This window comes from Thermobia domestica, chromosome 17 (genome assembly GCF_964235325.1).
Source record: "Thermobia domestica chromosome 17, izTheDome1.hap1.1, whole genome shotgun sequence".
Taxonomy (NCBI): Eukaryota; Metazoa; Arthropoda; class Insecta; order Zygentoma; family Lepismatidae; genus Thermobia; species Thermobia domestica.
This window is the reverse complement of record NC_137470.1, coordinates 164,210,355-164,238,321: the sequence shown is the minus strand read 5'-3', so window position 1 is coordinate 164,238,321 and position 27,967 is coordinate 164,210,355. Positions and strand designations below refer to the sequence as shown.

Below are 27,967 nucleotides of genomic sequence, written 5' to 3'. Positions count from 1 at the left end.
GAAACTATCCACTTTTGAGCACAGGTACACTCATGTCCAAAATTATTGTCGCATGTCTATAAATATGTTGTTGTAGGAATATAATTTCATAATGAACTCGCCCAGTATTTCTTATAATGTTAGTACTTGTATAATCGGCAAAGACATGTATGTGGAAAATTTCATGGCAAAAGAGCAGTAAATAAGAACAATAAAACGAAAATAAAACTTTCTTTTCCATTTAGCAACATTTTGTTTTACTCATTCTAATTTTCGTATTTATAATTCTTTTCCTATGAAATTTACCACAAATATTCATTTCCCGATTATACACATAGTATCAGTATTAAAAGTACCCTACAAAATCATTATCAAATTATATTCTTACAAGAAGACAGTTATAGATATGCGACAATCATTTTGGACATGAGTGTACATATGAACTTCTTTTCTTATTTTGATGTGAGGAATCTGTTCGCAACATATCGTGACACATATATGTAACACCCTATATATTATACGTGCGCACGTTCATAGAGTTACACCTGTATATGTATAAGGAAATTTGCTTCACTTTCCTACCAGAAAGTCCATTAGCCCATTTATTAAAGAAAAGACCGAAAAATTGAAAAAAAGTGGACAAATTTAACAACACACCGCACAAAATGCGTCAAATCATCTACGGTATATGCGACGTAGAAAATAAATTACATAATGTAGCTATATACACTTTATGCAAAGTAACATGTCAGTGTAGTAATAAGTGCTTTGCCTGCAATATCTAGATATTGTTATTATTATTTTTTTTTTAAGTGAACTGCACTTTCTCTTGTATATATGTTTCATCTTGTGCCTCTCCCTTAAGAATGAAAGAATGCTACCCTCTACAAGAAACAAAGCTGAACACAATTCTATCCCAAATGCTAAATCTGTCAAGAGTGTCAACCAACAGAAGAATTATAGTGTCAGCCAAGAATTTTTTCAAGAGGATATCACGTTCACAGCCATCCAGTGGGTGGACGGGAACAACGATCGCTTTGTCTATTTCTGAAAGTGACGAGTGGTGTAGATGTGTGTGTGTGTGTTTGTGTGTGAAGGACTGCACCTGCTAGTTGCCTCAATATCCTGCTGCTTACTCTCAAACCTTTTTTTCTACATCTCCCCTTCTGTATTCTGACCTTTTTCCACTGACCTGCATATGGGGTAATATGCGTAGCAGTCAACAAGTGGTTTTCCGCTAGAAAATGTTCGCTCTCGTCCGCTGGAAAGACAAAATGCTTTCCCCCCATTATTTCATTACTGAATTTCCAAAGTCTGATTGTTTCGTCAAGACATACCATTTTGGATTTTATTAAAAAAAGTTTTAATTAAAAATAAGGAAGGTAAACTATATCATTGAAAACGTGGAAAATATGAGAGAATTTCTTTTTATTGGGCAGTTCGGTTCTCTTTCTGGGATTGATTCCTTTCAATCCATTTTAAACAATGATTCGTTCCCCGGATCGAATCCTTTGGTTTAGTGTTATCAACGGCTCGGTTCACGGCCAGGGACGGCGCCAGGAACGCTTGATGGGGTGGGCGAAAAGAGGCGGACCTAGTTGCTGGGTGGGTGGACAACGAAAATGAGAACTGGGCAATGTAGACATTTTTTGACAATAATTACATTTCAATTTTTATACTCTTTAGTTAGCTAAGGCTCAGACCGAAATAGCGGAGAAACAAGGATGTGGAAAACAGCTGTGTTGGCCTTATAGAAGGTGCCATTCCAGCATTCACCTGGTAAGACTGAAGAAATGCAGGACTTAGGATGGGCTGCGGTAGTTCGTGGCAATATGCTCGACCTACCGAATTCCGCGTGGCACACTACCTCTACTTTCAGCTTTTTAAACAATAATAACGGTGTGTTCTGTGTAGTCGAAGAAGTTCAAGACTGCTTTACCTCCTCTCCCTCCAAGAATGCACACGAATGCATAGAAATAAAAGAAGGTTCAAACAACGCAGACTAACAGATAATACTCTACTTTTCGTTAATAACATAAAATACACAATAAGTAGGTAAAGTAAAACAAGGATAAAATAGGCTGCTGCAAACCTTTTTATCTTTGAAGTATTTATTACAAGAAAGCAAGAGACAAAAAATATAAATGAGTAACTTCAGAAGCAATGCTGTCGTCTTCGCTCTCCAACATCTAGTTCATTTTCACTTTCCTCGAAATCGAACACTTCAAATTGCGAATCCTGGTTGTCACATGTAATTGTATTTTTTGTCTTTTCCCCCATTGAACAAGAAGGATTATCACTAACATCAACGGATTGAAAATTGCGCTTCTTTGAACACGAGAAAGACACCGAGCCTGAGAAGAAATCGCTAAATTTTTTCGACATAGCTGAACAAGCACCGACCGCCAAGACTTCTGAACGCAACAGAGATCAACTCAACAATGCTATAGCCTATAAGGGTTTTTACAAATCTGTTTAATGCCACACGGGTAAGACATGTGGTACATTGCTGTAAACAATTGCAAGTTGGAACCCTCTTATAAGAAGTTATCGCGCCAACACAAAGCAAGGGCGCCGATTTCTCTGTAAATTTGGGGGGAGAGGAGCATTCAGATGCAGAAGGCATGCATGAGGATTTTAAAACAAATTGAATTCAAATTATGCCAAATATTGTATATTCATAAATAAAATGCGGGGGCGCACATGGGCTTTGGGGGAGCCCGGGCCCCTTTGGGCCCCCAGGATCGGCGCCCTTGACACAAAGCACTACTCTCCTCCCTTTCTTTCTCAAAATGAGACAATAGATAATACTGGCCAGCTCTGTCCATTATTTAGTTGGCTTTTTAAAAAGCACTTTTTTTTTCAGTGCAGCACATACAAACACTGGCGTTTCAATAGCACGATTGTGCGTGTGTGTTAAACTTCAATTCATTAATCACGACTTTTGGCATCATTATATTACTCCAAGTATCTGTCTTAAAATCATTGTCCATTGCAGAGTTAAACAGAGTCATAGAACCTATTACATTACAATCGAAAGTAATACCTATTGCTTGTGAAGTACAAGATGTCACCTTCAGTGCCGGATTTGCGTATAAGCTAAACAAGCTATAGCTCTCTTGGGGGCCCAAAAAATTTTAAAGAAAAAGTGGCTGTAATGTCATTTCCAAATAATAAGAAAAAGCAAATAAGATAAAACGCACATACAATAACGGTGTTCTGTACTGTTATGTATTAAGCTCTCATGAAGCAAGTAATAGGGCCCTGTTTTCCAATCCGCCTGCAATGGGATTTCTGTTGCCCAGCTCCGCTTATAATGGAACCCTCGTTTCCCAGCTCCGTTTGTAATGGGGATTTTGTTTCAGAGCCCCATTTGTAATCGGGACCCTGTTTTCCAGCCATTACACTTGGCTACTTTAATAAGACTTCACAGCATAAGTGATACAGTATCTTGTATGCGGATAGAAATCTAGTGCTACTCTTTCTTGTGCTATTTGGAATTCGACAAGAAATTGAGTCTGGTAACAGTGGATGCTTAAGAAGAAGGCATGAAACGACAAGCTCGCGAAATAATAGTAAAATATAAAGGAATTACAGCCCTAAGCAGCAATAATCTTTACATCGCGAAATTATAGCTATTTTATTTCGCTGTACGTAAGTATGAAAAGTAGTTTGCAGAACTTTCAGAACTTGGCACTGATTTTCATAGTGATCTATAGAGTTGAGTTGATTTTGAGTTTAACGTCCCTTTCAACAGCGAGGCTACACGAGACGGGACCTACTGATTAACGTGAAATCCGAAGTACATGAGCTCCCACCGGGAATCGAACCCGGGTCTCCCACGCTAAAGGTGCGTACGTTAACCGCTTAGCCACGGATGAGCTCATATAGTGATCTATAGAGTGCAATAATGGATCACTAAAGGCAGGGGCGGATCCAGGGGGCGATCGCCCCCCAGAATTGAATATGTTTTTATTTAAAAAATAAAACATATCCTAAGAATTTTCACCTTTGTATTATAAACGTAAAATAAAACCTATTGACTTCGAACGACTGCCTCCCCCCTAAACATTCAGAATGGATCCGCCCCTGACTAAAGGAAAGAATAGGAGCACGAATCGTAGCGATTTCATCCATTCGTTCTAGGCATATGAGTCGTTCGTTTGTATATATTAACAGTATTTTATGTATTGTTACGTTCAGAACTGCCCGAATTTACCTTGGTAAGTTAGTATGCAACAGGCTGAATCCATTAGGTTATCGGCACAAGTTACTACCAGTGGCGTATTTACGATTTTGTTTCGGGAGGGGCTTTGCTAACTTTCGAGGGGGCTTTGCCTGGAAATGTGAACATTCTGCAAGATATTTAATTTACTTTACTATACTAAGTGATTTCGGGGGGCTTAAGCAAGCCGACAAATTGTATGATTCCGAGTTTCCTGGTTTCCTAATCTGATACCCGTAAGCAAGATTCTATCCTTGCTCTGGACTGGATCGAATCCTTTGGTTGCGATGAATTGAATAATTCCAGGTTCCCATATGCATCTCCAATATGACTCTTCTTTGCAGCCTGGGGCCGCGGTGACTCATTGGAGCGTTCAACTCTGGTGCTTGGGCTCCCGGGTTCGATAACAGCTCGCGCCAAGTGAGCTTTGTGATGGACACAAACTGTGTGCTTGGGTTTTCTCGGTGTTCTCCCGTTTCCTCCCACTTTTCTCATTCCACCATTTCATTCATTTCTCATCATCACCGTTTTCTTTAGCTTAGCTGGCATATCCGTGGGACGTAAAACTCAAAGATTTCATTTCATTTTTTCCTTCTTTGCAGCCAAACTAATCAAGCATCTTTTATCAATTGATAAGTTATTGTAAAGTTGTGTTTTGGGAGGAGGGACGAAAGCGTGCAGAAAGCGATTGCTTTTTCAACACACCATTTTGTAATATGGTAAATCTTTATTTTTGTACATCTTGGTCAAGAGGATTGAAACCTCGACCTCCCATTGCGTACGCCACTGATTCACCTAACGTTGACATATGTTCTATTTTCTCTCCTTTCTTTCACCGGTCTCAGTTTATTCATTATTTTACCTCGGTAGGAAGATTTGAGATATGACTCTCCATTTCTATATTATTTGGCTGTGACGTCTCGCCGTGCTGTAAGCACTATGTTGTTTTATTCGTCACGAAACAAGCTCTTAGTTTAACTCAAACATGATCCAAGTGATTTACATATATTCGTATGGTTCCGGGTTCGATCACGATGAGTATGCCTGCCTTGGATAAAAGTCTGAGTAAGGTCCCCTTCGTTCGCGGCCACTGAGTGGGAACACTGACTTGCGCCACTGCTTGTGAAAAGACGAGCAACCGACAGCAGGTACCAAGGCTTCTTGTTATTTTCTGTCCCCCCCCCCTTTTATTGCCCAAGTTATAAGTGGTGTTGCCAAGACACACAGAAATACATGGAACACGCAGAAACACACACACAATCGTTCATGGTTCGAGATTTCAGTGTCCATTCGGCGACTACCCGGTTCATATAGTTCGTAGAAGCATTTCCACCGTCTCAAGTTATTCCAATTTGAGAAATGGTTGTTAATAGTAAGCAAGCACTTCTTCTTATTTTGCTGCTCAAAAAGAAGAAACGTAGACGGAAAAAAACGAATGTCCGTGCATCCTATGCTATCAACGAGATTGCAAACTGGCCTGTATCATTAATTTCTCAATTTATATTCTTTTGTTAGACGCAAGTAATACTCTTCCACTTACCAATATTTTGTTTATATATTTTATTACTTACTCCGGTGCTTGTGGTCCCTAGTTCGATCCCACCTCGCGCCGTGTGCACATTGTGGTGGACAAACACCGTGCTCGTGGGTTTTCTCAAGGTTTTCCCATTTCCTCCCACTTTCTTCATTCCACCATTTCATTCATTTCTCATCATCACCGTCTCCTTTAGCCTAACCGGCATAACCGTGGAACGTAAAATTTAAAGATTTCATTTCATTTTTCATTTTTATTACTTAGAGTTCAACTTCATTTCAACACCTACGCTACTAGGCTACATGGGACGTAGATCCGGTACAATACCTGCCACCGGAAATCGAACCCGACTCCTGCAAGGGCAGCAAAGTTCTAAGCACTTAGCCACAAAGAATAACATCAATATATATTTGGTTTTGTCAACAACATATTTCCGTCCTTTACTTCTTTCCTTAATGATATAATAATAATAATAATAATAATAATACATAATTCTGTAAAGACAATAAAGTGGAGCGTGCCAATATTTTCTTCAAATTAGTCTGGAAACCAAAAATGGTACATGTGTACCAGGTTTGGTTCTAGTAAACGGATTAGAGTCGAGATGGAATATTATTCTTGGGACACAATTGATTACAGAAAACCGTTTCTCCCTACCTATTACCGTTTTTACCTTATAGTAATTAACGTTTAAACCGGAAGTAGTTGATTTATGTCATTTCTGGTTTAAATAGAGTGTTAAGAAGGGATAGTACATATATTTGAAATGCTAAATTGATTACAAAAACGCTTTTCGCTATCTATTATCGTTTTTATTCTATGGCGATCGACACTGAAAGCGGAAATGGTTGATTTCTACCACTTCCGGTTTTAATACAGTATTAAGGAAGGACTTGGAAGATATTCTTGGAACACTCAATCGGTTTGAGAAAATCTCTTCTCGCTTTCTATTATGGCTTTCGCTCTATAATGGCAACGTTAAAACCGGAAATGGTTGATTTTTACCACGTCCGGTTGATTAATCGTCTCCATTAACGAACTCGGACGAGATACCATAATCGCTCCACATATCTATTGCAAAAAACAGAATATAACAATTTGGCATTTGTCCAAGAGTTATCGTAGGAGTAACGGACGGACGGACTAAGAATACAATATTATAAGTCCCGTTACGTGATAATAATAACAGTTATAATGAATCATCCGGAAATGATTCATTTGGCATAAGGGGTGGCTGCTAATCTGGTGATTAATATAAATGACTAATACCCAAAGAACAAAACATAATAGACGACTAGGCAGAGTTGGATTTACCACTAAACCCGAGTCTAGGGGCGCAACGTTTTGAGGGCTGTAACTAATGTAAAAATTCTATTGGATTTTCGATAATCTGAAGTACAATTTCCTCTAGGGGGCGATTGCCCCTCCTGATGGGCGCCCTTGCAATCCGATTATTTTATTCCCTTTAATGAAATTCTTAGTGTTGGAATATTCAAACTATTACGAGAGAAAATTCAAAACGAATTTATTTCATTGTAAACGCATATTGTAAAACTCATCATTCTCTGTAACTATTTCAAACAGCAAGAAAAGATCGTGAATTTATAGTAATTAAAGTATTTCTTCACAACATGTAAAATGAAAATTCATTAAAATTTATACTAAAACGAAATAATGGTAAGCATAAAATAAGTTTTTCATTATTATTTTCTATTGTGTTAAAAATTTCCCCCATCGGGGAGGTGTTGTAAACCCGCGACTAGGGCAGGCACGGAAAGATCAAGTGTGCATGTTTCGTCTGATCAGAACCTTTTCTTTCTTCCTTTTTTTAAAAAAAAAAAAAAACAACATATACATACATTGGCATCGAGATACACTGGCAATCTACAAAGGCTACAATTTAAAGCAATGTTGGAATTGGAATATTTTAGGTACTTGGAATTGGAATAAAAACTTGAAATTCTGTATGCTTATACGTTTTCGTTAGCGTTAATTAAGTAAACCGCTAAAAGTAAAAATTTCCAACTGTAGAGTGGTTTTATGGGCAACTGAAAAATCTTTCCCATGTTATGGGACATCTTCTCTGCCCCAAAATGTTTAGGCACTTCCGGCACAATTAGAATGATTAAATTTGGCATGATTGTAGCCTTCCGGGACTAACCCACAGAAAAATTGCAAAAAATTGAATATTTTTAGTTTCTAACGGGTTTAAAGAGAGGATGAAGAAATTCCCATGTATTTTAAATGGCGTTTTGTTGGGATACAAAATATTATCTTTTAGATAGTTGAAATAGGAAAAAACCTGAAATTTGGCAGAATTGTGGATTTAAATGGTGTGAGGCCGTGGTCCGAGTAAACGTGAGTGTCAAGGGGCGAAGCCCCCGGCTGTGCCAAATGTAGGAAATGTAATTACTAGAGACCGGATGTTTAGGCACGGAAAACCTAGAAAATAGGCAGGCAAATAGGCACTAAAAATTTAAAAAATAGGCAGTAATTGAACCGAGACATAAAAGTATGCACATACTTTGGGAGGTGATTCGTGACATTCAAGAGGACTTTTTGTCTTCTTTTCATGTCACGAATCACCTCCCAACGTATGTGCACATCTATCTGTTCCGTTCAATTGTCAGGATTCGATTTTCGATTCCAAGTTGGCACCCCTATCACTCGTACACGACGCGGAATTCCACATGTAACAGGACTTTTTGTCTTCTTTTGATGTCACGAATCACCTCCCAATGTATGTGCACATCTATCTGTTCCATTCCAATTGTCAAGATTCGATTTTCAATTTCAAATTGGCATATATATGTATTATTTATGTATATATGTATGTATTATTTATGTTATATAAATTATATATTTTCCCAATGAAGGCTTATTTTGAAGAAAATGCATAGAATAGGCAACATTAGGCACTAAAGCAATTATTTAGGCAGTAAAGGTCAAAATAGGCAAAATAGGCAAAATAATATTGGCTTAAATCGAAACTATAACCCCCTATATAAACTTTAAAACGTTATTTTTGATCATATCTTTAATATTAGAGAATAGGCATTTTGCCTAACATCCGGTCTCTAGTAATTACAGGCCAAAGGAACAAAATTCATTCTTGATGGAAAGACTGATACCTAAGAGATGCAAGGCCATAGGCCGAGGAACGTGGGGGTCTGGGTGGCGGAGCCCCCAGCTAGCCAAGGCTAGTTGAAATATAAAGCTTCTCCATATACAAGATTTTTTAAAATAATATTTTGATCAGATAAAGATTCATACATATTTAATTATTAAAATATTAAGACTAATCTAGAAAGTTCTTACCTTTTCGTGAACTAAATACTTAAATAGACATTTTAAATAAAGCAACATATTTTATATTTTAAGAAGGCAATGCATTTCTTCTTGAGGATGCATTAATATTTCTTATATGGAAAAGTCCCAGTTTTCGAGGACCTTCCATGGATATTAACACAAGTGCACTTAAGTAATGTGGTGTAAGTTGTTGCCTTAATTTAGTACAAATTCATGCCACTTGAGAATGATCTTTCAACTTTCCAGGTATCCATACGACACACACTAAATATGGCAGATAGATGTCGTAGTGTAGGATAACCGTCCCTACTATCATCCACTTGAAGTTTGCATAAGATATCACTCAACTTCATATTTTTCTCTGCATACTTCTTTAAAATTGAATGAAAACACTTATATTCAGTTACGCACTCTTCAAAATTTAAAGAGAAAAATCACAAACAAAGATTTGAGTTGTTTTACTGACTTATTCATAGGCATAATGTCACCACAATTGAACACTTGGAATAATAAAGAAACTTTGCCAACGGTATCCCTGAATCTTCTATCAAAATTGTCTAGTAACACTATCACGTATAGCCTCACAGCTAGTGCTCAGTAGTCCTGGAGCTACTTCTACACTTGAATAGATTTTATTGCCCTCTTAATTGCTTTTATTGCTTTTATGACTGTGTAGATTTGATGTCAATATGGCCGTGTCGGCCTTGGGGAGGTTTAGGGGGAGGTGGTTTTATTACCCTGTTTGTTAGGTGGTTAGACGGGTTCCTGGAAAAGGTTGAGTGTTAGGAGGGATGGAGTAGTTTCTAGAAAAGAGGTTGAAGGACATGATTTTGATAGGGTTGTTTCTAACAGCTATGCTATGATCAAATTAATTATTCTTTTATTTGTATTTTCTTAATAAATTAGTCGGAGCAATTGTACTGGTTCGCTTGCTAAGCAAGCTCCTTATTTATTAGATCGCTTTTTCCCAAATCGTATGCTAAAGCATACTCTGCTTATTTATTGGATCGTTTGCTGTGCAAACTCGTTGTTAAATTTGATTGTGATTATATTAATTAATTCGCTTCATTAGAAGCTCATTCTTATTTGCATTCTCTTAATAAATTAATCGGAACATCTTATTTTACGGATTGCTTGCTAAGCAAGCTCCTTATTTATTGGATCGCATCATTAGAAGCTTATTATAAAAATATTATGTTCGAACAATATGTGAGCATACTAGAAACGCTTGTTGTTAAATTTGATTGTGATTATATTAATTAATTTGACCATTTGCATTCATATTAAAATGGTGGAGGGAATAAACTTTATTCATGCGGGACTTCTTAATTTGACGGATCGTATCTTTATTTTCTCGAACACTGTGGATTTTCCGTCTGAAAGACATCGTGTATAGAATATGTATAGTGCGGTATGATAAGCATTGCTGGTACATATACAGAGCGTGGTTCTTGTACGTCTTTCGCTGCTGAACTTAAGACATGAACTGAACTTTTCGCGCGTTTTTTGGAAACTGGTTGTGCAACAGGGAAAGATGGCGTTGTCGGGTAACAGGTGCGTGTTAAAACATGAAGACAAATACAAAGGAAAACCGACGACACGTTTAGTACACATCACAGAGTACCGACAGAGTAATAAAAACAAGTTTGGCGCCAGGGTAGGTGAACACAAGACATTGTCGGCGAAGAATACAAAGAAGATTGAGGTTGTGGCAGGTAAACATGTTGAATTATGCCCCTTTGCTAATTGGTAATAGAAAACAAGTTTGGCGTCAGGGTAGTTGAACACAAGATAATGTTAACGGTGAATACAAAGAAGATTGAGGTCGTGGCAGGTAAACATCACAGAGTGCCGACAGCGTAATAAAAAAGAAGTTTGGTACCGCGTTAGGTGAACACAAAACAGTGTCGATGGTGAATACAAAGAAGATTAAGGTTGCGGTAGATAAACATTGCAGAATACCGACAGAGTAATAAAAACAACTTTAATGGTATAGGAAATGAAAATAAAACATTGTTGACGAAGAATACAAAAGAAGTTTGGTACCACGAATGGTGGTACATGATGCGATAGTGAACGGAAATACAAAAGAACTGTTGATCCTGTTGAAACATGAAGCGGCATTGAATACAATAGAAGATTGTCACATTGATATGATACCGAATGAAAACACAAAAGAAGTTTTGCAGTATGAATTGTGTTGACACTTTTCTTTGTACGTAGATAACATTTTAAGTGATTAGTACAGGACATGAATAACATTATTGAGGGAATACCGTTGTAAGATGTGAATGATCGTAACACAATGTAAATAATATTGATGATGTTGTTTCAAAAGAATGTTTGATCAATAAATGATACATGAGCACATAAACGCAATGTAAGCATATGTTTTTCCGTCCCTTATACCTATTGAAAGTTGTATAGAGAATTGGGAAAGTACATTTGAAAATATTTTAAATGATGTAAGGGGGGGGGGCGTGTTTTAAAGTACCACGTGATGTGACGTCGACATAAGTTTTCCTTATATACTGGGTATGATGAGAAGACTGACATAGTATCATCATGGATTCGTCTACCAGTATAGTACAGCGAGAAATTCAACTTTGCAACGAAGTAGATTGGGATTCTACATTTGACTATGTTGAATCTCCCAACAAAAAGTTTAAATTGCATAGAGAATCTCCGGACTTGTTTATTGATGAAGAAACTTGCTATTTTTCACCGGCTTCTCCAGATGTCATTATAGAGGAAGAAACTTGCTCACCGGCTTCTCCAGATGTCATTATAGAGGAAGAAACTTGCTCACCGGCTTCTCCAGATGTCATTATAGAGGAAGAAATCATTGATTTAAGAGAAGAGCCAATATTAATTCCAACTTCGCCAGTTGGATCAAGAACAACTTCACCAGTATCAGTAGCAGGAACACCGGAGCAAAAGTTTCAAGTTCCAACGATAAAGTGGACACTTCCAGAAGAAGGAAGATCAACATCTCCTGATTTATTTAATGAGGAAGAGGAGGAAGAAATTTGTAAGTTATTCAACGAGATAGAAGAGTGCAAACCCAGCACGCCATCACCAAGTGTTTCACCGTTGGACTATTCATCTTCACCCCAAAAGGTTCCATTGGATTTGCGTGTGCAGTACCAGTGCGAGTGTAATAGTGACTTTGTAAGTGAAACCTGTGTTAAAGATAGTATTTTAAAGTGGAAACCAGATACAGTTTTACTATGCCCTGGTTGCAACCTACATTATTTCAACCAGTTCGGGCACAGGTGCCTTCTTGTGAATATATTAACTCTCGAAGCAGAAGCATGGAAAATTATGGCAAGCAAAAATGTGAGAGACAATGTGTATTCAAATTATGTGAAATCACATTCTGCTAACAAAAGAAGTGAACATTTATTTCATGAAAACTATGACAACTTATTAAAGAACCCAAATTATATTGAAGGACTAGTGAACATTTTATTAGAAAAAGATAGAAACGCTACAAACTGATTTCTTTTTGTATGTAATATAATCTGTATATATTATTTTTATATGTGTGTGTGTGTGTGTGTGTGTGTGTGTGTATGTGTTTGTACATATATAATATTTTCTATACTTGTTTGCTTGTATATATCTTTATCTCCAAATAAATATATACGAATTTCATTTCTTGATTTTTTTTTTATTTAATAAAAGAAACTTTCCTAAATAAAAGGTATCATTGGCATTTTACAAACTGAAACTCATTTACGGTTTTTATCGTTTAAAATTGGTATTTGATGTGTGTTTTATATTTTTCTTCATTTTACTAATACTTTGAAGTATTTAAAAGTTTGATGAGTATTTTACAAGTTTGCGATTTTGAAACATAGATCCTCAAAGTTTGTGTAACAAACAAACATACCTTGAATAAGAAGAGTTTATGTAACGAAAGATCCACATAAATAAGAACGAATTTGTACAACAAATATTTGATGAATTACACTCTATGAGTATTGTGTTAAGAAAAGTAAGTAGAGTTTCTGCAAGAATTTTTATTATATTCACAATCATAGATTGTTTAGAGTTCCACAGAAACTTTTAATATATTTACAATAAAAAAAAATTAACACCGACTTTGCAATGAGAAAGCATTTTAAGTTCACACTTAAGTGTCCTTAGTATTTTACATAGTATTTATTTAACACTACATAACTATGTTGATGTAAGAGTATTACGGTAAGTAAAACGAAATAAGAAGATTGTTCATCGTATTCTTAATACGTTCACACAAAGTGTTCGATTAAATAATTACGATATTAAATAATACGACAACAAAAAAAAAATTAACACCGACTTTGCAATGGCAAAGGAGAATATATATAAAAAAACAGAAACTGATCGAATAATGAATTTAAATATGTATACTATGAAGTAATATTATAGTATGATTTATATACTTACCTTACAAATACAATAAGTTTCACATATATGTGATATAAAATGCAGAAAGTGTTTTTACAAACGCGAATCATAACATGTAGAAGTTGTTTTACATACAAGCATCATAACATGCAGAAACTAATTTTACAAACGCGAATCATAACACGTAGAAAGTGTTTTACATACAAACATCATAACATGCAGAAAGTGTTTTTTACAAACGCGAATCATAACACGTAGAAAGTGTTTTCACATACAAGCATCATATCATGTAGAAAGTGTTTTACAAACACGAATCATAACATGCAGAAAGTGTTTTACATACAAACATCATAACATGCAGAAACTAATTTTACAAACGCGAATCATAACACGTAGAAAGTGTTTTACATACAAACATCATAACATGCAGAAAGTGTTTTTACAAACGCGAATCATAACATGCAGAAGTTGTTTTACATACAAACATCATAACATGCAGAAACTAATTTTACAAACGCGAATCATAACACGTAGAAAGTGTTTTACATACAAACATCATAACATGCAGAAAGTGTTTTTTACAAACGCGAATCATAACACGTAGAAAGTGTTTTCACATACAAGCATCATAACATGTAGAAAGTGTTTTACAAACACGAATCATAACATGCAGAAAGTGTTTTACATACAAACATCATAACATGCAGAAACTAATTTTACAAACGCGAATCATAACACGTAGAAAGTGTTTTACATACAAACATCATAACATGCAGAAAGTGTTTTTACAAACGCGAATCATAACATGCAGAAGTTGTTTTACATACAAACATCATAACATGCAGAAACTAATTTTACAAACGCGAATCATAACATGCAGAAACTGTTTTACAAACGCGAATCATAACATGCAGAAAGTGTTTTGCATACAAGCATCATAACATGCAGAAAGTGTTTTTACAAACGCGAATCATAACACGTAGAAAGTGTTTTACATACAAACATCATAACATGTAGAAAGTGATTTTACAAACGCGAATCATAACATGCAGAAACTGTTTTACAAACGCGAATAATAACATGCAGAAAGTGTTTTGCATACAAGCATCATAACATGCAGAAACTGTTTTTTACAAACGCGAATCATAACATGCAAAAAGTGTTTTATAAACGCAAATCATAACATGCAAAAAGTTTTTCACATACATGTGGTATAAATGTCGAAAAGTGTTTTTTTCAAAAACAAATAATTAACACCAATTTTAAAACGTTCACAAATAAATTTGTTCAGAGTATGTTTAACATACGATCCGTAAAAAAAAAATATGAAGTGATTGAACAAATTAAAACTAAAAAATACAACTTACGAAAATGAAAATGTAACTTGCAAAATGAAAATGCAACTTGTCAAAATGAAAATGTAATTTTCAAAATTAAAAAATGCAACTTGTCAAAATGAAAATGTAATTTTCAAAATTAAAAAATGCAACTTGTCAAAATGAAAATGTAATTTTCAAAATTAAAAAAAATGCAAGTTGTCAAAACTAAAATGCAACTTGTCAAAACTAAAATGCAACTTGTCAAAATGAAAATGCAAGTTGTGAAAATGAAAATGCGAGTTGTCAAAATGAAAATGCAAGTTGTCAAAACTAAAATGCAACTTGTCAAAATGAAATTGTAACTTTCAAAATTAAAAAATGCAAGTTGTCAAAATAAAAATGCAACTTGTGAAAAATGAAAATGCAAGTTGTCAAACTAAAATGCAACTTGTGAAAAAAATGAAAATGTGAAGTTTTCACATGCATGCAATATAAAAGTGTACAAACAAATTTTAGACACGCGGATCATAACATACGGATTTTTTTTTGTTACATGCACATGATAAAGTTTTTAGTTGCATGAAATAATTTTCACAGAATATTTTAAGTACGATAATGTAAAACGCATTTACACAAAAGAAAGTTTTAAAATCATACATCTAAGGAAATAATATAAATGAAAACAAGTAATATACAGTGATAAAATTTTATTTACAAATTATAATAAGATATATATTTATAGTTTACATACAGATACAATTGTGATTTTAACATTCCTTGATATATTGTTTAATACAATCTATATTTATATTAGTATATGTACAATTACATATTGGCCAATTTTTTGCTGAAAGTTTTTTAGCACTTCTTTTTGTTAATTTATGCACATTGTTTTTATTATTATTTTGTAATTGATTAACAGAAGAGTTTTTATTTTCCATTATTACTATTTTTATGCATATTATAATGTAAATCTTTTTGTAAGAATAACTCTGTAATTAACTGAATGTTATCTTTGTTTAACAAAATGTTATATAATGTATATGTAAATGTCCAATCATCAATTTCAATATCACAATGCACTCTTGCAAATTCTTCATATAAATCATCAAAAGTTTGTGCGCTTACCATTCTACGCCATGCATTATGGCATAACATATCATAGTCCGAAGTAATACAATCGTGTTCTTCTATTTTGCTTCTGTTTTGAAAACACCCATAACACAAAAGTTCTTCCGATGGTTTCCAACGGTCAATACACATTAATACACATTGTTCTTTTATAGAAAAAGAAGAACACCGATATTCGCAATAATTGTATGTATTTAGGAAACGACATTGGTACTCACAATATGGATTGTTGATACACATTTTTATCGTGTTCAAGATATGTTTCTCTTAAATCAGAAATGTGATAATCATTGAATGTAATCTCCTGATATGTATAGTTAAATTTGTTTATAAGATGGGGAATAATGTTCACGTCTATATTCACATGAATCTTTAGATATTGTTTTAATATTTCCTCGCGTGTTGATTTCTTAATTAGGAAATTCCACACAGTAGTATTTAATTCTTCATCACTCTCACTTACACATTTATGCTCAGTTTCTTTCTCACTACGAATTGCACAACTTTCACAAAGTAATGGTTCAGAAAGTTTATATTTTTCTAGTAACTGTTTTACACAAACTTCATTTACTTCATTAGGAGTACAACCACACTTCACATCATTGAATATCAGAATGTCATTAGAAATTGTATTTTGATCTACCACTACTACTTCCTCTTCAAACGGTATTTCATTTGGGTATCTGAAATTTCGTCTATACACACTATCGTCTATGCTAATTTCTTGTGTTGGATAAATAATCCTATATTTTTCAGCGTCTTCTTCAGGAATGTCAGGATCATTTGGATGTACAACAATAATTTTCTTTTGTTTTTCAAGTTCAAAACGTTTTTCACGTGGTGAAATGTACTTTACATGTTTACTTTGCGATAAGGAAAGATTGGTTTCAATTTCACCTTTCCTTTTCTTATTATGAAAAGAAGAATATGTTCTTAATTGTTTAACATTATGCAGGTCTTTATTTATTTCTCGCTTTGCAACTGCTGAAACATCTACCTTTTGACTGTACATCTTAACAACGTATCATCCACTTTATTTGTGTTAGTACAAGTACACGCATGCGCGGGATTTATAGTGCAAAGGTAGGGGATGCGCGAAACAAATGCGCAGAAAAATAGTATGAATATTTTAAAAGTTTTTTTTTCCCATTACAATATTTGTTTACGTATTGAATTAGATTCTGTGTATTTTAAATATAAAAAAATATTTAATTTGATACGTCAGACTAACTCCACTTTTATTTTGATTGAATATTAACTTAAGAATAACATTAATTATATACATGATCTTATGAAAATATAGTGTGAGAAAGTATGATTTTATTCATACAGATTTAATGGATGACAATTCAGTATTTGAATGTTACAGTACTATATCCACTTGTAATGTTTCATGATACAGAACATATACACAAAGTAAAGAAATATGCATGTAACAGTGGACATATACGTGTAACGGTTGACTTATGTTTGGCTTATGTTGCACATGTAAGGAAGAAGGTATCATTGAATGCACACATTGTGACACTCAACATGTCTTAACAGATACATATTGTACCCCAGAACTTCATAAAGCGTTAAAGACTGGATATAAAATTCTGCAAATTATTGAAGTATGGGAATTATGAACTGTTGGTTCTGAGCTTAGTCATTTAAATATATCAGGAAGCTTTAAGATTTTACCTTATGTCAAATCAAAGGAGACAAAGAAAAATACATGAAAGAGTATCATGTATATGAAGGAATAGAATTAATGGAAGATAACATTAGGATGAACCCATGCATGAAACAATCTACACTTCATTGCACGGAAAATGGACATAACGATCACACTTATTGCAAAACAAAAGATTTTGTTTTACTTGGTGTTAACGCAACGCTATGCTACGGGTCTGAGGGTAAACACATGTAAACTTACTGCAGGCAGCATTCCCGCATTTTGGCTGTGTACCGACTATTGTGTTGAAAAGTTGCAAGTCCGCAAAAGATATTATTGATCTGTACTGTGTAGGCTTCTTTCGTCAAGACAATATGCTGAAAGCTACGTGTGAAAAAATTAGTGAATTTGTGTGTGTAGGGAAGACTACGGTCTTAACTACCGATGATTCCGACGAGTTAATGGGTGTTTTTTCGGGAGGTTAGCACGAGTTTTGCACCAGAACATAGTATATGTTCTACATTGTATGGTACAGGTAGTCGGAAATACTTTCGCATTGTTAATAGTAAAACTATGCAATATCCTTATTTTGGTCTGCGTGGAAAGGAAGTTACCATTGAATGTATGCACACTAGTGGTATCGAAGAACCGCAAACATATGCTCGTTTATTATTCGAATTTGTACAAGAACATACACTAAATGACGTCAATGATGATGATATTTTTATCGGTATTACTATTGAAAGTTCGCGTCAAAATTAAACAAACGATGTACATAACATGACATCCTAAAAAGGAATTGAATCCCGATGTATTGTTCCATATAGTTGAAAATGTTTTAAATAGTAATGAACATTTTTGGAAAGAAGGGAGATCCATGCAAGGGAAAAGGTTGAACCCGTGGTTCGGTCAAATAAGAAGATTATGCAGCGCTTCGGAAAAAGTGTTCCATCCCATTGGAGAAACAATGTATATTGTCATCCTCGGAATGGGTAAGACTGATCAACGTCGTAACTGCATGTACAAACTAAAGAATTATCCTGAGCTAGTATTAAAACAAACTAAGGATTTGTGCGATGATGCTGATGTTAATATTGAGCATCAAAATGGGTGCACTATTACTGATGCGAAGAAGTTCGAAAACAAACTAGCCTCTGAACACCAGATAATTATTATTTATGAGAAGAACAAATGAGTTAAGAGTATAATATACCCGTGAATTAAAGATGGCAAACAAAATTTACACCTTGTATGAGAACCAATTGATAACTAACTTACATAAACGTTTGTAACCCAATGTTTTTGTGGTTATTGTTTGTAGGATCTTACATGTATTATAGTGAATATCTTACTATCACTTATTTCCCAAATAATTCTAGCAGAACCGTATCTTTCATTATTTTAAATTGGGTTGTACATAGTTTTCATTTTGTATTGGTGTTAATCAGTTCTTTGCAGCATTTACCACATTCTTTTCATCATTATCAAAACATATCTTTAAAATTATTCCACTATACCGAACTATGCAGTAACCATTGTCAACTTTCTTAGAGAATTACATCAGTTAGATTCATTTGTTATCAGTTTTACGCTCACAGAAGAAATAAAGTCATACCAAATCCTTTTTTTTACACTTTGTATGTGTAATACGCCTACAGAGGAGTAACATTTTATCCATACGTCTATTATTTCTTCATATTTCTTCATATTTTTCAATCACAAACACTATCACTATCACTATGGTTTTTATTCCAAATTAAGAATTTCTTAAAATCTTTCTGCAAGAATATTTCTATCAGTTGATTAAGAAATGTATCATTATGAATGGCATCATCATATATATGAAAAAACTGTTCTAATTTATTAAAAGTATTGCCGTGCATCTTTTGAAACTCATGCCAAATTTCATCTTGTATGTCAATATCCATAACAATGCTTAGTACTTTTGTTTTCAATATATTTTTATCTAAAAGAATACAGTCATGGTTTATTGCGTCTTTTAATCCGCGTGCACATCCACTGCAAAGAAGCATACTTCTTCTTTTAGATTCCCACAGTTGAAACGCATTTATTAAGCACTGCGTGGTTATGCGAATGTTATCGCAGAAACAAAGCCATACGTTTTCAGCATTAGACATTTTCAGTTTAAATTTTCAACAGTTTGAAAATATTGTTGTTTTTATGTATTTTTCTAAAACACTAGGCACAAATATTTTCACTGCCCACCATACGGAGAAGAAATCTTTTTCATCGACTACAACGGCACAAGATTATTATATGTACCTTTGTTAACCCTGGTATTTATACGTTTCGCCGTAGGATGTATTGTATTATCTGGATTAACCAATGAAAACAGGTTTGAACAAGTTTAAGGTAGACCTGAAACTCATAGTTTCCACCCCCATTAGTTTTAACTGCTATTCTTTTATGATTATGAAGTGATTCTTATATTCAAATTAACTTGAATATTTCATCTTTGCAACAGTTTTTTAAAACAGATAAAGTCACCCATGCCATTTACCCGCGCTTGCTTGAATATCACATCTTTGCAACAGTTTTCTTATAACTGACAAAGTCACCCATCCCGTTTACCCGCGCTTGCTTGAATTTCTATATACTAACATTTAAATTAATAATTAGAAATCACGATACCTGAACACCAATAGATCCTTTGCATGTGTTTGTTTTAATTAGACTATTGGATTCCAACGCAATGTGACAGTTTGATTTGATCCATAAATAATCCCTTTAAAAGTTAAAGGGAAGATTTTAACAATGTCTACTAGATTTTCCGATTCTTAAGTAGTCCTTTGCTCTTGTTATTTTCCAATAATGATTATCTTAAGCTGTATCTAATTATCATTTTCTTACTTTTGACCAGTCTCTCTCTCTTATGCTGAGTTTCCTACTTTGTCCACAGTCGTCCTATCCTATTACCCATTGAAGCCTTAGCGGTTTACTCCCCATTTCTATTTGCTTTTGGTATTGCTTTTGACTTGGTTCCAGCGTAAAATTCATCAGAGTTGTCAACCGGATGTGGGTAGTTGCTCTACTAATGCAGAAAAGTATGTGGGCAGATAAGTACAACAAACAATATCTAAAATAATATTGGTCATAGGAAAAATGAAATGGGAGTAATAAATTGTTTAAGGATCTGAGAAGTGAACTTTGTGCCGGACAATATTGTGTTCGTAACTTTTCTTGGGAATTTTCCCCGTTTTCCCTCATAGTTTTATTCATTTCCTTTAGCCTAACCGACATAAATGTGGTACGTAATACTCAAAGATTTCATTTATTTCATTGTTTAAGGAGAACGAGAATGTTTGTCAGCATTGTTTAGTGTAGGTTGCGAATATATGTTGCAGATGTACTCGCTGTCCAAATCAGCTATTTTGCTACAAACTTATACAAATTCTCATATTCAGTTGATAAATCTCCGAGTGACGATATTGATCACAGCGCAGTACACTTTTTATAGATAAATAGATACTGAGACCTTCATAGCTAACATGTCCTTAAATACTGATAAGCTCAAACAAAGAAAGAAAAAAAATCTAATTCCTAATAATATTTATAGTAAACTGAGCAAATTATAAAAGTTTCCAACATCGGCCTCTGCCCCCTTTCCTTCTTACGTTTCATGAATTTGGAATTTATTTTACGGATAAAGTGTGGTATATCGCCTATTTATTTATCTGTTGTACAATCAAATAGCTTTATATGTAATAGGGTACACATCTCTGATGTGGTAGTTTGTGATTCGATTCCCAACACCCATGTTTTCCTTCATTTATTCACCCACATGTCTTAAGAGGTGTTCTTCATACCCACTAGAAATAAAGATTTCAGTTCAAGTATACTTTCTGACTTGAGCCCATTCAACTTGTTGGTATTTAATAGCTTCAGCTATATATCAGGTCTAATTTTGAAGTGCTTACTTATCATTATTTAGTGTTCAAACAATTTTAACAAGGAGTCTGCTACGCATATGTTCTCTAAAATAATACGAAAAATTACAGTGAGAACTATGAAATTGTTGACAAATCCATCATTAGGTTAGTTCTAGCTTCGTATTGCTTATGAGGAATTCAGTTGACTCTGAAGATCGTAATGTTGGGAAGAAAGATAGGAACATATTTCGCAAAACCATGAAGATTATTGAATACAAAGTTCTTGTAGTGTACATCCTATTTCTCTCCCTATCTCCATCTCTGTACCTCTCTCTATCTTTCTCTTCATCTCTCTCCCTATCTCCATCTCTGGACCTCTCTCTCTCCCTCTCTTCCTCTGTGGACCTATCTCTGAACTTCTCTCTTTCCCTCCATATATATACCTTTCTCTATTCATCTCTCTCCCTCCATCTCTGGACCTCTCTCTCTCTCTTCCTCTAAATGTACATTTTGTTTTGTTTTGATTGTCAACATTATTCATTTCTCTTAGCTTACAAAGCATAAGGAAAGGAGATTACACTAAATGATCAATGTATCGATTTCATGTCTCATATAACCTCACTACTAAAAGTAATAAGAATAGTTTTTCTCTTTGTTCTATCTTGCCTATGAGATGAGACGAGATGAAACAAAAGTTTGTATGGTTAAGCGGATAGCGTACATGTCTTTGACATCTAAACTTTATTCGTACTTATAGTTTTCTAATATCATTTTCCATTTATTTCACAAGTAGGTCTTAATATGGTCATAGACTTTAGTGTTATTATAAATAAATAACACGAAAGAATTCAAAAGCTGAGTTTTAATAAAAACGAAATAACACAAAAGCAGAGCTTGAACAAGCGATTCGTTAAAAAAAATTGTAATTGGTAAGTCAAAATACATACCGCAAAGCAGATAATCCAATAAAAGAAATACTCAAAAGAATAAGAAATAAGTAATAAGAGGATTCGATTCCCAAGTAGAATGTTTAAAAGAACTTCAAAGTCTATCAGTTTACTGTCTAAGGACTACAAAGAAAATAGCTTTGATGATGGCGAACTCCAAACAAATTCATACAAATCATGACTATCTTACGTGAAGTTTTCCTTAATCCTGCCACGCAAATGTGATGTCAAATAAAATAAGATTGTTTTCACATTACGCTCACAAATTCAAAAAAGCAAGGGAGGTTTACACCAATTAAATGTTAAAATGAGACTTGACATACAACATGCTTACTGTACTATCTTCACGAATACATATTTTCAAACTAATTGTTGAACCAAACTTCACCTTAGATGGTTGAGATCCCGGGTTGACCAACTAAAGTTATGGCTGAACATATTGTGTTTGTAACTTTTCCAAGCGTTCCCCTCAGAGTTTCTTCATTTTACCAATTGCTTTATCCTAGACAAAATAATTGTGAGGTGTCACATTTCATTTTAATACACAGTCAAGGGGAAATCATTTCAATACATAGCGAAGAGAGACCAGTAATTATTTATTTATTTAACTAGTAAAGAATCTGATTTCAAATTTCAATATAAGACAGCCGTGGGTCAGTGGTAGTACCAACAGTTAGACTTGTAGTGAACTCTCTTGGAGTTTTTTCAAGACGAAACAACATTAAATCATTCATTTCTCATAATTACTATCTCCTTTAGCCTATCCAAGTTTAAACTTTGATTAGTTTACCACAAGACAAAGAGAAATATTACTGGTGAAAAATCAAATAAGCAATTACCAATAAGAAAATACTACTTCAATTTTCTTTCTCTCTTTTCAATTGTTTTGAAATCTTCAAGGTTTGTACAGTATAGTTCCGTGTACAGTTTGTTTTCTACTGTACCAACTAAAATTGTTTCATGGCCAAGTGGTTAGTATGATCGTCTTGGCTAACTGAATAGTACATCAGCGTTGGACATTTAATATTTTTATTTGTACGAAAACATTTTCTAATATCACTCATCGAGGGTTCGATTCCCGAAGATAGGTCATGTGACAACAGATTAATTCTTACAAGGAATGTTCTAAGAATTTAGAAAAAAAAAGAGACTTCTTGCTGAAAAATAAACTCAAAATTCAACCATTCATCAAAATAGAACCTGCATTAATTTCAAGTATATATAAAGGAAGAAGAAACCTTATATGTTTGCACATTAGTTATTGAGACTATTATCAAAATACCTCAGCACTGTTAAAAAGTTAGAAAGGTTTTAAAAAATTCAGAGGAAAGAAAACACAAATTTCCCAGCACCCATCCAGCAAGAACACAGGATTTATTTACAAATATATATACACATATATACAAATATTTACACCCCAACAATTACTTCACCCCCCTCTTCCTCCAGTTCATCCACTTCCTCTTCCATCAGTTCTTCTTCTAGTTTTTGCCCCCACACTTTCCCCTCCAAATCCCACTTAATCCCCAAAATCTCCTTTACACTTGACTCTTTTTGTTTTTCTGATTCATAATGTTCCAATAATGTTTCATTAATACAGTTCGAACATGTGTGCCATCTTTGTTGATTACTATTTAAATAACACGCTGTAGATAAATAATACGCTTTTCTTTCACCTCTCTCACGTATTTTTTTGATGCAATATTCTTCACATGTCATGGGTGCGCTGCATGGGGCTGGTTTAATTCTTTTTAGAAGAAATGTTCTTAATTTTCTTCGGCATTCCCCCAAATTCGGTGATGATGTAAAAGCTTGGTGTTGGGACTCCATTTCTTCTGCAAAATAATAAAAAATAAAAATTATTAGTACAACATAATTTCACCGAAATAGTGCAAATTATACTTAATAGAAATAAAAATTCTGTTATTCTATCCACGTACGAAAATCAGTTTCTTTTAGCCTATAAAAACTATCTTTAGTTTGCAAGAGCTATGTAGGATTCTGGCAAAGTACTTTATACATTTTCGAATTCTCAATAAATCTGTACAAGCAAACTATCTGTGTTGTGTAAGACCCAAAGCTAAACGTACCGATAACTTAAGATCAAATTTGGTGTTCCCTCACAATATAATCGTTAACGCTCTTGCATTCGGTGCAAGCACCCTCGGGTTCAATTCCCGGTAGGGGAACTAGTGTTCCCCTCACAGCGTACTCGCTAACACTCTTGCATTCAGTGCAAGCACCACCGGGTTCAATTCCCGGTAGGGGAAGTAGTGTTCCCTCACAGCGTAGTCGCTAACGCGTTTTGGCTTTAATGCGGGTGGTTCCGCGTAGCGTACTTGCTTTCGCTTTTGCGTTCAGTGTGAGCGGGCCCCGGGCCCGATTCCCGGTATAAAGGTGTCGCGACGCGGACGTACCCGAAAACGCATTCAAAGCAAACGGTTCTGGTCCAATTACCGGCGGGGCATTCAGTCAAAATAATAATAATAATAATGATTTTCTCATTTACACCAAACAAATGTCTTGCGTGATACCTAATTTCCCTCTTTTCCCGAATAGTGTGCTCGCTGAAAATTGTCTGATCTCACAGGATAAAATGTTTAAAGATCGGAAATATAAAATCAAATCAATCTTTCATCATCGTATAAAAGATAAATCTAATTCACCCGCAAAAACTCTTGCACTTGTAAAATCCTATATCTCAATCCCGATAAAAAAACTTATATAACTCCACTCCAACAACATGTTATAAAACGGAATTCATACAAATTTATTTATTTATTTAAAAAAGTGGTAAGGTGTTCACTTTATATGTTTAGGGGGTCTGTAGTTCAATTCTAGGTCATGCCAACTGAACAAACACTATGTCTGCGGATTCCTTATACTTTTTATACTACTACTACCAATATGTTTCCAAGAAAAAAAATCAGAACCAGTACATTAGCAATAGCGATTTAATACTATTTTAATAGAACTAGTAGTGACACCTATCGGTAAAAGTCATAATTAAAGATTAGTTGTGCGTTGAAAGTCCCGCAGTGCTAACGCGTGTGCGACAAAGTTCCGTATATTTTCTCAGGTGAGTATAGTATATATGTTTTCAATGTGTAATAAACCATAGCACATGCTTGTATATTCTGTTGGTCTTAATATTCTATCAAAGTATTGAAGATCAAGCAAGTATAAGTAAAACTATTGGGTTAAATAAGGAATATAAACCCATGTCTTTCAGTGACAGAGCAAATATTTACTTAAGTGGTGCAGTACCTCATCATTTCTGGGGTATGAAGTCCCAGTCTTTCAGTGAGGGATCCCCTCTACTAGTATTGCTGCATACATTTACATTGAAATCCTAGTGCCAAAAAAGACGGGATAAAACCAAAATCTCTCACTGCAAAAGACGGCATTCAGTAATTGAAAAGTTGTGAGGGGAAATTCACTCCGGGTATAGCCCCCCTCTTCCTCCACGCAAAAGACCGCGTTCACACTGCATTGGATTCTCTTTCTGCATCCCCTAACAAGATATTTCGTATTTCATTTCATTTTACAAAACCAATATTTATTTTTCTCACTCATTACCTTGCTTAATATAGAGTTAGTATGTACAAAAACCATGTGACTACCATATGATTAAGATTCTGAATACTGCAACACATGTTAAAAATACGCAACTTCATTTTTCAAATATATTCCCAACACTTCTCACTTAATTATATTCGTTTATTCGTCATGTCTTGGAAAAGATCCATTTGAGTATTCACTACGTTTCGTGATAGTCAAGCTATTCTAACACGAATTCAAAGGGAGAAGTCCACTGCTATGATCCAAAATGAATCAATGAACCTAGTTCTTTTCTTTGGAGTCTAACTGTGGGAAAGAAAAGTCTACACATTTACGTAAAAATTGCAATATTCACATGTATCTTGGAAATTGCATCCACTACAACTAAGAACTCTTTATATAAGTACATTTTTCAGTGTGAAAACACATTAAAACACTTTTTCGCGGATCTAAACACTTTTTGTTCACTTCTGAACACTTTGTGAATACATCTGTACACTTAATACTGACTGATTTTCTAAATATTGGGGATACAAGCAAACAAATGTCTATCTTTTCTGTTGAACTTAATTATTTTACACTAAACAATATATTTTGAACATTATCTGTAGTAAATATTGAATATGTATCTGTTCTAAAAGTGTTCTTTATGTGTAAATTGCTTATTTTCCGAAAAGACAATCCAATATGAATACAGATTCATGACAAATCATTCAGACACAATGTATTTATATAAAATCTACCATCAACATACTGGACAGTACGCAATTCTGTTTAATCACAATTTCAGTTATAAAGAATCAAAGAAATTGCACACTTGATTTTTTGCCGTAAAGTCCATCAGTGGCGGTTCTTAAGGTAGATTGTCAAACATTTCTAAAATACCAGCTATTATGTAAAGCATCTCATTGACAGTTCTTAAGGGACGTCACCACGCATTTCTAAAACTATAAGTCCAACCGTCATTGGCGGTTCTTAAGGGTTGTCACCACGCATTTCTAAAATACCAACTAATATGTAAAGTATCTCATTGACGGTTCTTAAGGGACGTCACCACTCATTTCTAAAACTATAAGTCCATCCGTCATTGGCCTTTTCTTAAGGGATGTCACCATGCATTTTTTTCTCTAAAAAGATTAACACTGCCAAGATATTTTTCGTGTCCCCACATATTCTTAACTATAATAATAATGCTAGTTCCATTCTTCACTCTTTCCTGTGGTTAACTTGTCCAAAAACACAACCGAAACGGAATCAAAACTCAAACATAGTATTCAAACAATTTAAAAAAAAAAATATATATATATATATATTTCGTTCCTTCGTGCTGACCGTTCAGGAAGCTAGCTTTTCCGGTGTTGGTAAACCCACTGTTTGGTAAACACGAAAAGCAATATAAGTCAAACGCGGTTCCCTCAGGTTTGGGGGGGCTATGCACCCATGTATGCTTCCCCTCGGTTTTCGATAAACACATAAGGCGTTATAAGTCACACGCGGATCCCTAAGGTTTGGGGGGTTATGCACCCATGTATGCTTCCCCTCGGTTTTCGGTAAACACATAAGGCGTTATAAGTCACACGCGGATCCCTAAGGTTTGGGGGGGCTATGCACCCATGTATGCTTCCCCTCGGTTTTCGGTAAACACATAAGGCGTTATAAGTCAAACGCGGTTCCCACAGGTTTGGGGCTATGCCCCCATGTATGCTTCCCCTCGGTTTTCGGTAAACACATAAGACAATATAAGTCAAACGCGGTTCCCTCAGTTTTGGGGGCTATGCCCCATGTATGCTTCCCCTCGGTTTTCGGTAAACACAGAAGCTGTTATAAGTCACACGCGGTTCCCTCAGGTTTGGGGGGCTATGCCCCCATGTATGGTTTCCCCTGTTTGGCAAACACGTAAGGGAATGTAAGTCAAACGCGGTTCCCTCAGGTTTGGGGGGCTATGCTCCCCACAAGTTGAAACATATTGGCAAACTCATAGCTCGTTTCTACACCGTGTTAATTATTTTCATAAGAAAAA

At 34.8% G+C, this 27,967-nt stretch overlaps 1 protein-coding gene across 5 annotated transcripts in view; it reads left to right on the top strand.

Moving 5' to 3' along the window:
- Nucleotides 1-27,967, top strand: part of LOC145674459 (uncharacterized) — a 334,728-nt gene that overhangs the window by 27,268 nt on the left and 279,493 nt on the right. The window lies entirely within an intron of this gene.